Source organism: Carassius gibelio, chromosome B22 (genome assembly GCF_023724105.1).
Source record: "Carassius gibelio isolate Cgi1373 ecotype wild population from Czech Republic chromosome B22, carGib1.2-hapl.c, whole genome shotgun sequence".
In the NCBI taxonomy this organism is placed as follows: domain Eukaryota; kingdom Metazoa; phylum Chordata; class Actinopteri; order Cypriniformes; family Cyprinidae; genus Carassius; species Carassius gibelio.
Window position 1 is genome coordinate 17,097,648 of NC_068417.1, and position 16,396 is coordinate 17,114,043.

Consider the following 16,396-nt stretch of genomic DNA (forward strand, 5'->3'; position numbering starts at 1 on the left):
TGAAAGATTTCTATAAATTATTTAAATCATACTCGTTTCTCCAATAATTATTTAAAAGTAATCCTATAGCTCCCTCTGGTGGCCATTATAGGTACTAAGAATTGCAAGCTTGATTTATAAGTTATGATAGTTTTAATTTTATGCTGGCTCTTGAAAATGATAAAGCTATGAAACTTACTGTGCTTCCTTCAAATGAGGACTTCTACTTATATAAAAAATTATGAAGAGTTAGAATGAAAAATTTTAAAGATATAGTAAAATAACTATTGTATTTTTTTATGTTACTTTAATAAATCTCTATGGCAACACCATTTAAGCTATCCTAAACCCATTCACAATTTAACATCTCAGTATATTGGCATCATGTTGAAAAAGGAGTATGGAGTAGTATGAGGAGGAGTATGAATTCATTTACAGGCTGATTTTATCATAAATCCACAATAAAATTTCTGAGTTCTGTATCAATCTGTGTTGTTGTTTGTTTATTTTTATCTTTTATTTTTCATAGGAAGATAACTGACCCTTTACTCTCCTTTTTAATAAATGTGCTTATAAACCAAGGACAAGCTATTTATAGCTGTATTTATAAACTGCTTACTACTGACTATTAATATTGGGACAAGGCTTTATAAAGCATGAACTGACTATTTACTAATGAGTGCAGTTATTATAAAGTGTTATCAATGAATTTGCTAATGTTAACAAATTAGACATTATTTTACAGTGTTATCAAATCCTTAAATGACTCATAAGCATTTGTGAAAGTTCTGCTTGCATTACAGCTTAGTCTTGATCTGTGAGCTGAACAGATTTACTGTTACATCTATGAGATTATGTAAATTCAAATAAATATAATGTCACAGGATGTCATAGGTCAGTATCAAATGAGTTTGAAATTATTATTTGCAGCACAAATAAGTTTTTTTTAGGATTTTTAAAAATCCCTAAAACTGACAGAAAAAGGTTAAGGCCTAAGCTATTTCTATGTGAGTGGCTAAATTTATTTTTGTTTTTATAATTGTAATACACAAACTATGAAATTATACAAAATGTATAAAAAGGTAAATAAATAAATACGCACACATTAAAAAAGCAGCCAAGTCGAATGAGATATATTCCTCAAACCATCAAACAAGAGGAGGTGGTGCTGGTCCTTCACGAGTCACTCTAATCTGTTCATAAAGCCTATATATAAAGTCTTAATATATAGTATTTCACAATACTTCATGGTATTCTAATTAAATATTTTTTTGGAATCTTTGATCTCTCAGAACCTGACACATTGTAATTCTGAGACTCCAGGAAAGTGGCAGTTCTGTAAAATGTTGGCGCTGGAGACTAAATGCTCACTGATAGTTTCACACCTAATTCACTTAAAACACACACAAACACACACACACAGTGACAGAGGGACAGAGTGACATCAGATGTATGTTTTTTAATTTTCTGTCATCCATATAATGTTGTATAGTCATGAAACTATGCATATTTCCTCAGAATGACTTGTCTTCTATGTGTACATTTTTTTGAAGTGTTTAGAAGCTGCACTTTTTTTTACTGGTTCCTTTTTTACTATTATTTCAAAAAATCACCACGACAAAACCATTCAAGCTATCCAAAATTCATTCACACCTGTTCTGTAAGATTAATTCTTTAAACAGTGGTAAAAGAGGATGTGGTGCTGAACCTTCAAGAGTCACTTAAAACGTATCTGTCCATAAAGCCTATTAAGAATTATTCTTAATATACAGTTCACAATACTTCAGCTTGTTATTCTAATTAAGTGAGGGTCATTTTATCAGTAAAATTCCTAAAATACATATTATTTTATTTGAAAGATTTCTATAAATTATTTAAATCATACTCGTTTCTCCAATAATTATTTAAAAGTAATCCTATAGCTCCCTCTGGTGGCCATTATAGGTACTAAGAATTGCAAGCTTGATTTATAAGTTATGATAGTTTTAATTTTATGCTGGCTCTTGAAAATGATAAAGCTATGAAACTTACTGTGCTTCCTTCAAATGAGGACTTCTACTTATATAAAGAATTATGAAGAGTTAGAATGAAACATTTTAAAGATATAGTAAAATAACTATTGTATTTTTTTATGTTACTTTAATAAATCTCTATGGCAACACCATTTAAGCTATCCTAAACCCATTCACAATTTAACATCTCAGTATATTGGCATCATGTTGAAAAAGGAGTATGGAGTAGTATGAGGAGGAGTATGAATTCATTTACAGGCTGATTTTATCATAAATCCACAATAAAATTTCTGAGTTCTGTATCAATCTGTGTTGTTGTTTGTTTATTTTTATCTTTTATTTTTCATAGGAAGATAACTGACCCTTTACTCTCCTTTTTAATAAATGTGCTTATAAACCAAGGACAAGCTATTTATAGCTGTATTTATAAACTGCTTACTACTGACTATTAATATTGGGACAAGGCTTTATAAAGCATGAACTGACTATTTACTAATGAGTGCAGTTATTATAAAGTGTTATCAATGAATTTGCTAATGTTAACAAATTAGACATTATTTTACAGTGTTATCAAATCCTTAAATGACTCATAAGCATTTGTGAAAGTTCTGCTTGCATTACAGCTTAGTCTTGATCTGTGAGCTGAACAGATTTACTGTTACATCTATGAGATTATGTAAATTCAAATAAATATAATGTCACAGGATGTCATAGGTCAGTATCAAATGAGTTTGAAATTATTATTTGCAGCACAAATAAGTTTTTTTTAGGATTTTTAAAAATCCCTAAAACTGACAGAAAAAGGTTAAGGCCTAAGCTATTTCTATGTGAGTGGCTAAATTTATTTTTGTTTTTATAATTGTAATACACAAACTATGAAATTATACAAAATGTATAAAAAGGTAAATAAATAAATACGCACACATTAAAAAAGCAGCCAAGTCGAATGAGTTTCCTTTTTTATATAGATTAAAATTGAAGACAGAAGCAAGTGGTAAATGTGGTCACTTTAATATTCAAATCCAGTAGATCCAGTTTATGTTCACGTGGCTGTTTTCGTTTATATTCGCCAAGCTATTATGTATTTTGAAATAATCTTGTCCGTGATGTGTTCGTTCGTACGACGAAAGACAGAGACCTGCAGCTCGAGAGATATGTTATTCTGCCAGTCGCGCTTTCAAATAGTCTTGCACACTTAAACGGGTCACAAACACCTGCATTTAGCTCTTGTAGTGTTACAATGGGTTTATTGTGTGCATTTGTGGTAATATTTTATTTAAAAAAGCTCTTAAACAAGAATAAATTCGTTTGTTTTGAGCTGGGCACTGTACGCGCTGATCGGAGGCGTGATTTCAGATAGGCAGCCACAAATATTTCATTTTCACACAAACAGTTCAAAAACATCTGAATTTAGCTCTTGGTGTGTTCTAATTGGTTGATTGTGTGATATCGCTGTAATAATTTATTTTTAAAAGCTTTAAAACAGGAATAAATTCGTTTTCTCTGAGCTCTTTACTCCAGACGCTCGTGATCACAGCGGTGATTCATCTCTCCTATTTCTCACGTATCTCTGGCCAGAAATAATTTATCCATGAGCCCTGAACCGGTAATAATCAGATATGTTGGTTTAGCTTGTCAGTGTGAATTAAATCTAAGTATTTATTTGTATTTTTAACCGATTTAAAAGTGAAAGTAAAAGTTCGGGAATTGAACCTGTAGGGGCGCAATTTCTCTCAGACAATGGAAGTCTGAAGCACATATACTCAAACAGAGGGACAGAGTGAGATGAGATGTCTGACAGTTTTTTAATTTTCTGTTATCCATACAGTGTTGTAAAGTCGTTAAACTATGCATATTTCCTCAGAATGACTTTTTCATCTGTATGAAAAAATTCTTTGACGTGTTTGGAAGCTGCAATTTAAAAATACAATAATTATTCCCTTTGTAAGGTCATTTAAAAAAATCACCACGGCAAAACCATTCAAGCTATCCAAAATCCATTCACAATTTAAGTTCCTATCAGAAATACTGATGTGTATTCAGAGTTTTGTGAAATTCTAAGTATGTTATTTGCCTCAAAATCACCTGAGAAGTATTCCAGTTTGACATGTTGCCACGCCAACAATTTTTTAGATATCAATATCCCCCTTGCAGATTTATATCGGCTGTGTTTTAACATTATTCTGATGAAGTTTGAAGCAAATCGAGTAATAATAAGATGCTGAATTCAAATCATTTTGAAAATGACACACTTCCTTCTGCCAGTTGGTGGCGCTATAACTTTGACTCCTAATAGTCACATATATGCGATCGACATCATACAACGAATAATCTGATGAAGTTTGATTAAAATCAGGAAATGTATGTGGACGGTATTAGACACTTCCTGTTTCTCATTTCTCGCCATAATTTCAACGCCTCGCCACGAGCAAACCGTTCGAGATATCAAAAATCCCCTGGCAATTTTTCATCCCCAGTGTCTTGAGATCATGTTGACCGAGTTTGGCGGCAATCGAGAAAAAAACCTATGACAAGTATTTCAAATTCCAGAGCATGTGCTTTTTACATAACTCTAAATAGCTGACTTCCTGTTGGGTGGAGCCTATGACATGCAATACGAAAGTTGTTCGGCACGATGAGATCTATATGTGTACTGAGTTTCATATGAATATGTGCAAGTATGTGTGAGCTATACATCAACATTTCTGACTGTGTTCCAGGGGGCGCCGTAGAGCCCCTGTGCCACGCCCGGGTCCCAGCCTCTGCAGGCTCCTAAAGGCCACAGATTCCAAAGTGTGCGCAAATTTTCAAGAGTTTTTGAGTATGTTAAGGACCCCAAAAGCCCCCACAACTTTGACGAAAAATTTTAATACTAAACCCTAAATAGCCAACTTCCTGTTGGGCGGAGCCTATGATATGCAATACAAAAGTTGTTTGGATTGATGAGATTTATATGTGTACCGAGTTTCATTCGTCTACGAGCAAGAATGTATGATATATGGCCCTCCATATTCCAGGGGGCGCTGTAGAGCCCCTGTGCCACGCCCGTGTATCAGTCTCTGCCCGGCCCTAATGGCCGCAGGTTCCAATCTGTGTGCCAATTTTCAAGACTTTTTAAGCACGTTAAGGGCCCCAAAAGCCCCCGAGACGTTGGAAAAAAATAATAATAATAATAATAATAATAATAATAAAAAATAATCCTAAGGAAAACAATAGGCCTCTCGCCCTTTGGGCTTGAGCCCTAAATATAGCTGCAAGCAGCGATGGCGGGCTCAAGCCACCAATGCCATAACCCCCCCGTGGCATCAGGTAAACTGTGCCCAGCGGGCACATGCATTCACAATATCCCTCTGGCAGTGAGGTTTTAAAGGATACGGCAGTTAAAGGGTTAATCCGAATCATCTAGACTTTAAAATCACATTCACAGAACAATATATATATATAACTTTAATAACACTGTAGAATAAGATTTCATTTATAAACATTATGTTAACATGAACAATATTTATAAAGCATTCATTCATGTCAGTTAATATTCCAAACTTAAACATGAAAACATTGTTTTATTGTGATTTTTTTCCAAGTATATTTTACCAATTCCAAACCATATCAATCTTAATAACTACCATTATTTTTTATTTAATCATTTATGAGTGCTATACAATAGTCTAGGAAAGCTGGACGAGAAAAACTCCTTATATTCATGTGTGCAGAATTATTAGGCTTGTTTTCTTTTACAGATGAAATGCGTAAACTGTAAGGTCGAAAATTATGAAATACCCATGAGAAATATCAAACACAAATGCAATACAGAAATGGATAAGTTAAGACTTGACCATTGTACAAAAAATGCTGACTGGGTCATGAGGTCAGAAAAGAAGAAGAAAAAAACAGGTCAAGAAGAACTGACAAAAAGAATTGCAAAATAATAAGGAATTAATGTGAAGATAAATTTTTAGTCAATTCTGCAAGACAGACTTTCAGGAAAGGAGGTGGAATAAAAATGAGCTCCTAAATCTTAATCCTGGATTCTGGAAGATATATTCCTCAAACCATCGGACAAGAGGAGGTGGTGCTGGTCCTTCACGAGTCACTCTAATCTGTTCATAAAGCCTATATATAAAGACTTAATATATAGTATTTCACAATACTTCATGGTATTCTAATTAAATACATTTTTGGAATCTTAGATCTCTCAGAACCTGACACCGAGTAATTCTGAGACTCCAGGTAAGTGGCAGTTCTGTAAAATGTTGGCGCTGGAGACTAAATGCACCCTGATAGTTTCACACCTAATTCACTTAACACACACACAAACACACACACACACACACACAGACACACTACCCACAGTGACAGAGGGACAGAGTGACATCAGATGTATGATAGTTTTTTAATTTTCTACACCATTGGCCACACCATTTAAGGTATCCTAAACCCATTCGCAATTTAACATTTTCAGTATATTGGCTTCATGTTAAAAAAAAGTTTGGTGTGAACTACTTGTGTCTTCTTGGAGGAGTATGAATTAATTTACAGGCTGATTTTATCATAAATCCACAATAGAATTTCTGAGCTCTGTATCAATCTGTGTTGTTGTTTGTTTATTTTTATTTTTTTATTTTTCATAGGAAGATAACTGACCCTTTACTCTCCTTTTTAATAAATGTGCTTATAAACCAAAAACAAGCTATTTATAGCTGTATTTATAAACTGCTTACTACTGACTATTAATATTGGGACAAGGCTTTATAAAGCATGAACTGACTATTTACTTTTTGAGTTTGAAATTATTATTTGCAGCACAAATAAGGTTTTTTGGGATTTTTAAAAATCCCTAAAACTGTCAGAAAAGGATAAGGCCTAAGATTTCTATGTGAGTGGCTAAATTTATTTGTTTTTATAACTATAATGCATAAACTATGAAATTATACAAAATGTATAAAAAAGTACAACAGTTATTGTTTTCCAATGTTTTTTATTTATTTTTTTTTATTTTTTTTTTTGGATTTACATTTAAAAAAATTAGCCTACTGGAATCATTCTAAACAGCTTGACTAAAACCTGTTAATATTTATTATAGACCACTGTAACTGTGTATAATCTAACAAACAAGTTTATTTTGAAAATAAAAGTGTGTACACCAGATAAATTGGACGATAAAGAAATTGCTAACAATAGTATAATAGAGCATGTTTTATGTTTTTAGGCGTTTAGATGCAGAAATTGACAAATCAAATGTAAAAATATAGCTGCAAGCAGCGATGGCGGGCTCAAGCCACCAATGCCATCGCCACCCCCGGTGGCATCAGGTTAACTGTGCCCAGCGGGCACATGCATTCACAATATCCCTCTGGCAGTGAGGTTTTAAAGGATATGGCGGTTAAAGGGTTAATCCGAATCATCTAGACTTTAAAATCACATTCACAGATCAATATATATATATATATATTTAGTAACACTTTACAATAAGATTTCATTTATAAACATTATGTTAACATGAACAATATTTATATAGCATTCATTCATGTCAGTTAATATTCCAAACTTAAACATTAAAACATTGTTTTATTGTGATTTTTTTCCAAGCACATTTTACCAATTCCAAACCATATCAATCTTAATAACTACCATTATTTTTTATTTAATCATTTATGAGTGCTATACAATAGTCCAGGAAAGCTGGAAGAGAAAAACTCCTTATATTCATGTGCAGAATTATTAGGCATGTTTTCTTTTACAGATGAAATGCGCTAAAAAAGAGTTTTAACTCAAACTGTTTTAACTCAAACACAAATGCAATTCAGAAATGGATAAGTTAAGACTTGACCATGTACAAAAAATGCTGACTGGGTCATGAGGTCAGAAAAGAAGAAGAAAAAAAAAACAGGTCAAGAAGAACTGACAAAAAGAATTGCAAAATAATTAGGAATTAATGTGAAGATTAATTTTTAGTCAATTCTGCAAGACAGACTTTCAGGAAAGGAGGTGGAATAAAAATGAGCTCCTAAATCTTAATCCCGGATTCTGGAAGATATATTCCTCAAACCATCGAACAAGAGGAGGTGGTGCTGGTCCTTCACGAGTCACTCTAATCAGTTCATAAAGCCTATATATAAAGTCTTAATATATAGTATTTCACAATACTTCATGGTATTCTAATTAAATATTTTTTTTGGAATCTTAGATCTCTCAGAACCTGACACATTGTAATTCTGAGACTCCAGGAAAGTGGCAGTTCTGTAAAATGTTGGCGCTGGAGACTAAATGCTCCCTGATAGTTTCACACCTAATTCAGTTAACACACACACACACACATTACCCACAGTGAGAGAGGGACAGAGTGACATCAGATATATGATAGTTTTTTAATTTTCTATCATCAATATATTGTTGTATAGTCATGAAACTATGCATATTTCCTCAGAATGACTGGTCTTCCATGTGTAAATTTTTTTGAAGTGTTTAGAAGCTGCACTTTAAAAAAATTAAAAGACATTTACTGGTTCCTTTTTTACTATTATTTCAAAAAATCACCACGACAAAACCATTCAAGCTATTCAAAATTCATTCGCACCTGTTCTGTAAGATTAATTCTTTAAACAGTGGTAAAAGAGGATGTGGTGGTGAACCTTCAAGAGTCACTCAAAACGTATCTGTCCATAAAGCCTATAAAGAATTATTCTTAATATACAGTTCACAATACTTCAGCTTGTTATTCTAATTAAGTGAGGGTCATTTTATCAGTAAAATACATAAAATTCATATTATTTTTCTCTGAAAGATTTCTATAAATGATTTAAATCATACTTGTTTCTACAATAATTATTTAAAAGTGATCCTATAGCTCCATCTGGTGGCCATTATTGGTACTAAGAATTGCAAGCTTGATTTATAAGTTATGATAGTTTTAATTTTATGCTGGCTCTTGAAAATGATAAAGCTATGAAACTTACTGTGCTTCCTTCAAATGATGACTTCTACTTATATAAACAAAAATTATGAAGAGTAAGAATGAAAAATTTTAAAGATATAGTAAAATAACTATTGCATTTTTTTTGTTACTTTAATAAATCTCTATGGCAACACCATTTAAGCTATCCTAAACCCATTCACAATTTAACATGTCAGTATATTGGCATCATGTTGAAAAAGGAGTATGGAGCAGTATGAGGAGGAGTATGAATTCATTTACAGGCTGATTTTATCATAAATCCACAATAAAATTTCTGAGTTCCGTATCAATCTGTGTGGTTGTTTGTTTATTTTTATCTTTTATTTTTCATAGGAAGATAACTGACCCTTTACTCTCCTTTTTAATAAATGTGCTTATAAACCAAGAACAAGCTATTTATAGCTGTATTTATAAACTGCTTACTACTGACTATTAATATTGGGACAAGGCTTTATAAAGCATGAACTGACTATTTACTTTTTGAGTTTTAAATTATTATTTGCAGCACAAATAAGGTTTTTTAGGATTTTTTAAAATCCCTAAAACTGTCAGAAAAGGATAAGGCCTAAAATTACTATGTTAGTGGCAAAATGTATTTGTTTTTATAACTATAATGCATAAACTATGAAATTATACAAAATGTATAAAAAAGTACAACAGTTATTGTTTTCAAATGTTTTTTATTTATTGGAAAACAATAACAATAATTTTTAGGGGGGATTTACATTTAAAAAAATTAGCCTACTGCAATCATTCTAAACAGCTTGAATAAAACCTGTTAATATTTATTATAGACCACTGTAACTGTGTATAATCTAACAAACAAGTTTATTATGAAAATGGAAGTGTGTACACCAAATAAATTGGACGATAAAGAAAATATAATAGTCAATAGTATAGTAGAGCATGTTTTAGGTTTTTTTGTATGCGTTTAGATGCAGAAATGGACAAATCAAATGTAAAATAAAATTGAATTGATTTAATTAAATATAGATTAATTCTTGTTAGAGCAAAATAATAAATAAATAAATAAATACTTACATTAAAAAAGCAGCCAAGATGAATGAGCTTTATTTTTTATATAGATTAAAATTGAAGACAGAAGCAGCTGGTATATGCGGTCACTTAATATTAAAATCCGATCCACTTCAGATTTATTTCTCAACAGTTTATGTTCACGTGGCTGTTTTCGTTTATATTAGCCAAGCAATTATGTATTTTGAAATAATCTTGTCCGTGATGTGTCCGTTCTTACGACGAAAGGCAAGATCCTGCAGCTCGAGAGATATATGTTATTCTGCCAGTCGCGCTTTCAAACAGTCTTGCGCACATAAACGGGTCACAAACACCTGTATTTAGCTCGTGTTGTGTTATAATGGGTGTATTGTGTGCATTTGTGGCAATAATTTATTTTAAAAAGCTCTTAAACAATAATAAATTAGTTTGTTTTGAACTTGTGACACTGTGCGCGCTGATCGGAGGCAATGATTTCAGATAGACAGCCGGGAATATTTCATTTTCACACAAACAGTTCAAAAACATCTTAATTTAGCTCTTGGTGTGTTCTAATTGGTGTATTGTGTGATATCGCTGCAATACTTTATTTTTAATAGCTATAAAACAAGAATAAACTCGTTTTTTTTCTGAGCTCATCATTCCACACGCTCCTGCTCAGAGCGGTGATTCATCTCTCGTGTTTCTCACGTATCACTGACCACACATCAATTATTAATGAGCCCTGACCTGATAATAATCATATATGTTGGTTTAGCTTGTCAGTGTGAATTAAATCCAAGTATTTATTTGTATTTTAACCGATTTAAAAGTGAAACCAAAAGAGAGTCTCCTCCCTTTTTTAGTCCGGTAACTGCACCTGTAGGGGCGCATTTTCTCTGAGACAATGGAAGTCTAAGCACACACACTCAAACAGATGGACAGAGTGAGATGAGATGTCTGACAGTTTTTTAATTTTCTTTTAATCATACAGTGTTGTAAAGTCATGAAACTATGCATACTTACTCAGAATAACTTTTTTTTCTGTATGAAAAAAGGTTTTGAAGTGTTTGGAATTTAAAAATGAAGGAAAATTAATAATTCCATTTTTACTGTCATTTAAAAAAATCACCACGACAAAACCATCCAAGCTATCCAAAACCCATTCACAATTTAAGTTCCTCAATGTTTTTTCAACAAGTAGACCAAGTTTGGTGTGTATAGTGTTACTCACCTCTGAGCAGTATGCATTAATTCACAGCTAAATGTAAAAAACAATCCACATTCAAATCAAAATAGCCGACTTCCTGTTGGTCGTAGCTGATGACTGTGAATTAGAAAGTTGTCCGTCTTGATAAGAAAAATTTTTGTACTGAGTTTGGTGTCTGTAGCTAAAACTAACCCCCCCACTTTTGACAAAAGGTGGCGCTATAGAGTGCCTCTTCCACGCCCTCTTATGAACTTTTGCCAGTGTCTAGCTGTCACTAATACTGATATGTGTTCTGAGTTTGATGAAATTCTAAGCATGTTATATGCCTCAAAATCACCTGAGAAGTATTCCAGTTTCACATGTTGCCACGGCAACAATATTTTTAGATATCAATATCCCCCCAGCAGATTTATATCGGCTGTGTTTTAACATTATTCTGATGAAGTTTGAAGCAAATCGAGTAAAAATAAGATGCTGAATTTATAGCATTTTGAAAATGACACACTTCCTGCTGCCAGTTGGTGGCGCTATAACTTTGACTCCTAATAGTCACATATATGCGATCGACATCATACAATGAATAATCTAATGAAGTTTGATTAAAATTAGGAAATGTATGTGGATGGTATTAGACACTTCCTGTTTCTCATTTCTCGCCATAATTTCAAAGCCTCGCCACGAGCAAACCGTTCGAGATATCAAAAATCCCCTGGCAATTTTTCATCCCCAATGTCTTGAGATCATGTTGACCGAGTTTGGCGGCAATCGAGTAAAAAACCTATGACAAGTATTTCAAATTCCAGAGCATGTGCTTTTTACATAACTCTAAATAGCTGACTTCCTGTTGGGCGGAGCCTATGATATTCAATATGAAAGTTGTTCGGCACAATGAGATCTATATGTGTACTGAGTTTCTTATGAATATTGGCAAGTATGTGTGAGCTATACATCAACATTTCTGACTGTGATCCAGGGGGCGCCGTAGAGCCCCTGTGCCACGCCCGGGTCCCAGCTTCTGCAGGCTCCTAAAGGCCACAGATTCCAAAGTGTGTGCAAATTTTCAAGAGTTTTTGAGTATGTTAAGGACCCCAAAAGCCCCCACAACTTTGACGAAAAATATGACTACTAAACCCAAAATAGCCAACTTCCTGTTGGGCGGAGCCTATGACATGCAGTACGAAAGTTGTTTGGTTTGATGAGATCTACATGTGTACCGAGTTTCGTGTGTCTACGTGCAAGTATGTATGATATATGGCCCTCAGTATTCCAGGGGGCGCTGTAGAGCCCCTGTGCCACGCCCGTGTATCAGTCTCTGCCCGGCCCTAATGGCCGCAGGTTCCAATGTGTGTGCCAATTTTCAAGACTTTTTAAGCATGTTAAGGACCCCAAAAGCCCCCGAAACCTTGGAAAAAAATTAGAAGAATAAATAATAAATATAGCTGCAAGCAGCGATGGCGGGCTCAAGCCACCAATGCCATCGCCACCCCGGTGGCATCAGGTAAACTGTGCCCAGCGGGCACATGCATTCACAATATCCCTCTGGCAGTGAGGTTTTAAAGGATACGGCAGTTAAAGGGTTAATCCGAATCATCTAGACTTTAAAATCACATTCACAGAACAATATATATATTAGTAACACTGTACGATAAGATTTCATTTATAAACATTATGTTAACATGAACAATATTTATATAGCATTCATTCATGTCAGTTAATATTCCAAACTTAAACATGAAAACATTGTTTTATTGTGATTTTTTTCCAAGTACATTTTACCAATTCCAAACCATATAAATCTTAATAACTACCATTATTTTTTATTTAATCATTTATGAGTGCTATACAATAGTCCAGGAAAGCTGGAAGAGAAAAACTCCTTATATTCATGTGTGCAGAATTATTAGGCATGTTTTCTTTTACAGATGAAATGCGCTAAAATAGACTTTTAACTCAAACTGTAAGGTCGAAAATTATGAAATACCCATGAGAAATATCAAACACAAATGCAATACAGAAATGGATAAGTTAAGACTTGACCATTGTACAAAAAATACTGACTGGGTCATGAGGTCAGAAAAGAAGAAGAAAAAAGCAGGTCAAGAAGAACTGACAAAAAGAATTGCAAAATAATTAGTAATTAATGTGAAGATTAATTTTTAGTCAATTCTGCAAGACAGACTTTTCAGGAAAGGAGGTGGAATAAAAATGAGCTCCTAAATCTTAATCCTGGATTCTGGAAGATATATTCCTCAAACCATCGAACAAGAGGAGGTGGTGCTGGTCCTTCACGAGTCACTCTAATCTGTTCATAAAGCCTATATATAAAGACTTAATATATAGTATTTCACAATACTTCATGGTATTCTAATTATTCTAATTAAATCATTTTTTGGAATCTTAAGTCTCTCAGAGTCTGACACCGAGTAATTCTGGAGACTCCAGGAAAGTGGCAGTTCTGTAAAATGTTGGCGCTGGAGACTAAATGCACCCTGATAGTTTCACACCTAATTCACTTAACACACACACACACACACATTACCCACAGTGACAGTGGGACTGAGTGACATCAGATGTATGATAGTTTTTTTTTAATTTTCTATCATCCATATAGTGTTGTATAGTCATGAAACTATGGTCATGAGACCAGTCATTCTGAGGAAATATGCCTCAGAATGACTGGTCTTCTATGTGTACATTTTTTTTTTTTTAAAGTGTTTAGAAGCTGCACTTTAAAAAAATAAAAAGACATTTACTGGTTCCTTTTTTACTATTATTTCAAAAAAAATCACGGCAAAACCATTCAAGCTATCCAAAATTCATTCACACCTATTCTGTAAGATTAATTCTTTAAACAGTGGTAAAAGAGGATGTGGTGCTGATCCTTCAAGAGTCACTCAAAACGTATCTGTCCATAAAGCCTATAAAGAATTATTCTTAATATACAGTTCAAAATACTTCAGCTTGTTATTCTAATTAAGTGAGGGTCATTTTATCAGTAAAATATATACAATTCATTTTTTTTTGAAAGATTTCTATAAATGATTTGAATCATACTCGTTTCTACAATAATTATTTAAAAGTAATCCTATAGCTCCCTCTGGTGGCCATTATAGGTACTAAGAATTGCAAGCTTGATTTATAAGTTATGATAGTTTAAATTTTATGCTGGCTCTTGAAAGTGATAAAGCTATGAAACTTACTGTGCTTCCTTCAAATGAGGACTTCTACTTATATAAAAAATTATGAAGATTTAGAATGAAAAATTGTAAAGATATAGTAAAATAACTATTGTATTTTTTTATGTTACTTTACAGTTTTTTTCAATCGCTAACAAGCGTTTAACCATACTTCAGATACTTTTTCTAAACTCTTAACACAGACTCACACCTACAAAACACAATTGGCCAAATGGATAATTTCCTTCTCAAAAACACATTTTGTTAAATATATACTAAATCTTCATTTCAAAATAGAACACATCTTTCTCTGCACACACCAACTTTACCAAAACACTGGAAATCTGACTCAAAATTAAATTATTCTGTCAAAGAATAACACTTGTTTTCACCTCAAAAGGTACATGCAGTCAATCAAAGTACACCAGGTTTCAAAATACTGGCTATTGTTGACATTACAAAAACTGCATAGACTTTTCAGTCTCAGTTTTACAGGTATTTGCATGCAGAACATGCAATTCACTGTTTTACACTAAATTTCTTGGTTAGGAACTGTATGTCCAAATGTACAGTAATGTTCACATTCAAGCATTCCAGTAAAAAGCTATTTTTTTCCTTTACCGTTTACTGCAGGAGGTACAGTAGAAACACGGTATGATAGAACAGAAAAGGTTTGACAGTATTGCTTACAGTAAACAAAATATCCATAAAACACATAAGAGCATTCTGAACAAAAAAACAACAACAGCAAAAAAAAAGGGGGGGGGGGGTAAAATGAAAAAAATCTCTCACTGCTCCTCTCACTGCTCCTGCTCCTCTCACTGCTCCTGCTCCTCTCACCGCTCCTCTCACTGCTCCTGCTCCTCTCACTTTTCCTGCTCTTCTCACTGCTCCTCTCACTGCTCCTGCTCCTCTCACTGCTCCTGCTCTTCTCCCTGGGCCCCTTGCTCTTACTCTTCCTCGTCCATACATTACAGTGTTTGTCTTTTCTGTTTCCAAAAATATCACTCTTCAAAGTCCTCCCTTTATTGTATAAGTGTCAATGTAATAGAAAAAAATAACCCCTGCCATTGAGTCTAAGCCAGATTGGAATCAGTTGTGGTTGGCCCAATTTACACAAAATAAATCAGCTAAGATATATTGTTTTTGAACTGATATAATTGCAGAAGTAGAGGTTTTTATACTGTATCTAAGGTTTTGAACATTGTTTTTGCTATTGTGGGATGTTGTGTGTTAACATTTGTAAATACTACAAAAACGATCCATAATTTTGTTGGGAGGTATAGCTTGTCTGTTCAGAAAATGTAAGCATTGTGGAAATGTGTTCAATGAATCCATATTGTGTGAAAACGACATGAAATGTGTGAATGGTATGGCCACAATAGACTGATGCTGTGCTAATTGTGTTTAGAGTTTTGAAAATGTGACAACTGCTTGGACAAATGCTTGTTAGCGACTGAAAAAAACTGTAATAAATCTCTGTGGCAACACCATTTAAGCTATCCTAAACCCATTCACAATTTAACATCTCAGTATATTGGCATCATGTTGAAAAAGGAGTATGGAGTAGTATGAGTAGGAGTATGAATTCATTTGCAGGCTTTATCATAAATCCACAATAAAATTTCTGAGTTCTGTATCAATCTGTGTTGTTGTTTGTTTATTTTTATCTTTTATTTTTCATAGGAAGATAACTTACTCTCATTTTTAATAAATGTGCTTATAAACCAAGGACAAGCTATTTATAGCTGTATTTATAAACTGCTTACTACTGACTATTAATATTGGGACAAGGCTTTATAAAGCATGAACTGACTATTTAATAATGAGTGCAGTTATTATAAAGTGTTATCAATGAATTTGCTAATGTTAACAAATTAGACATTATTTTACAGTGTTATCAAATCCTTAAATGATTCATAAGCATTTGTGAAAGTTCTGCTTGCATTACAGCTTAGTATTGATCTGTGAGCTGAACAGATTTACTGTTACATCCATGAGATTATGTAAATTAAAATAAATATAATGTCACAGGATGTCATAGGTCAGTATCAAATGAGTTTGAAATTAT

General features: G+C 33.3%; 1 long non-coding RNA gene across 1 annotated transcript in view; it reads right to left on the reverse strand.

The window, feature by feature from the left end:
- Positions 1-10,467: 10,467 nt before the first annotated feature.
- The window catches only part of LOC127988539 (uncharacterized), a 32,577-nt gene continuing 26,648 nt past the window's right edge, over positions 10,468-16,396 (reverse strand). The window contains exon 3 of the long non-coding RNA XR_008161731.1: positions 10,468-10,689. This is a non-coding gene — a long non-coding RNA (uncharacterized LOC127988539). The remainder of the gene's footprint in view (positions 10,690-16,396) is intronic.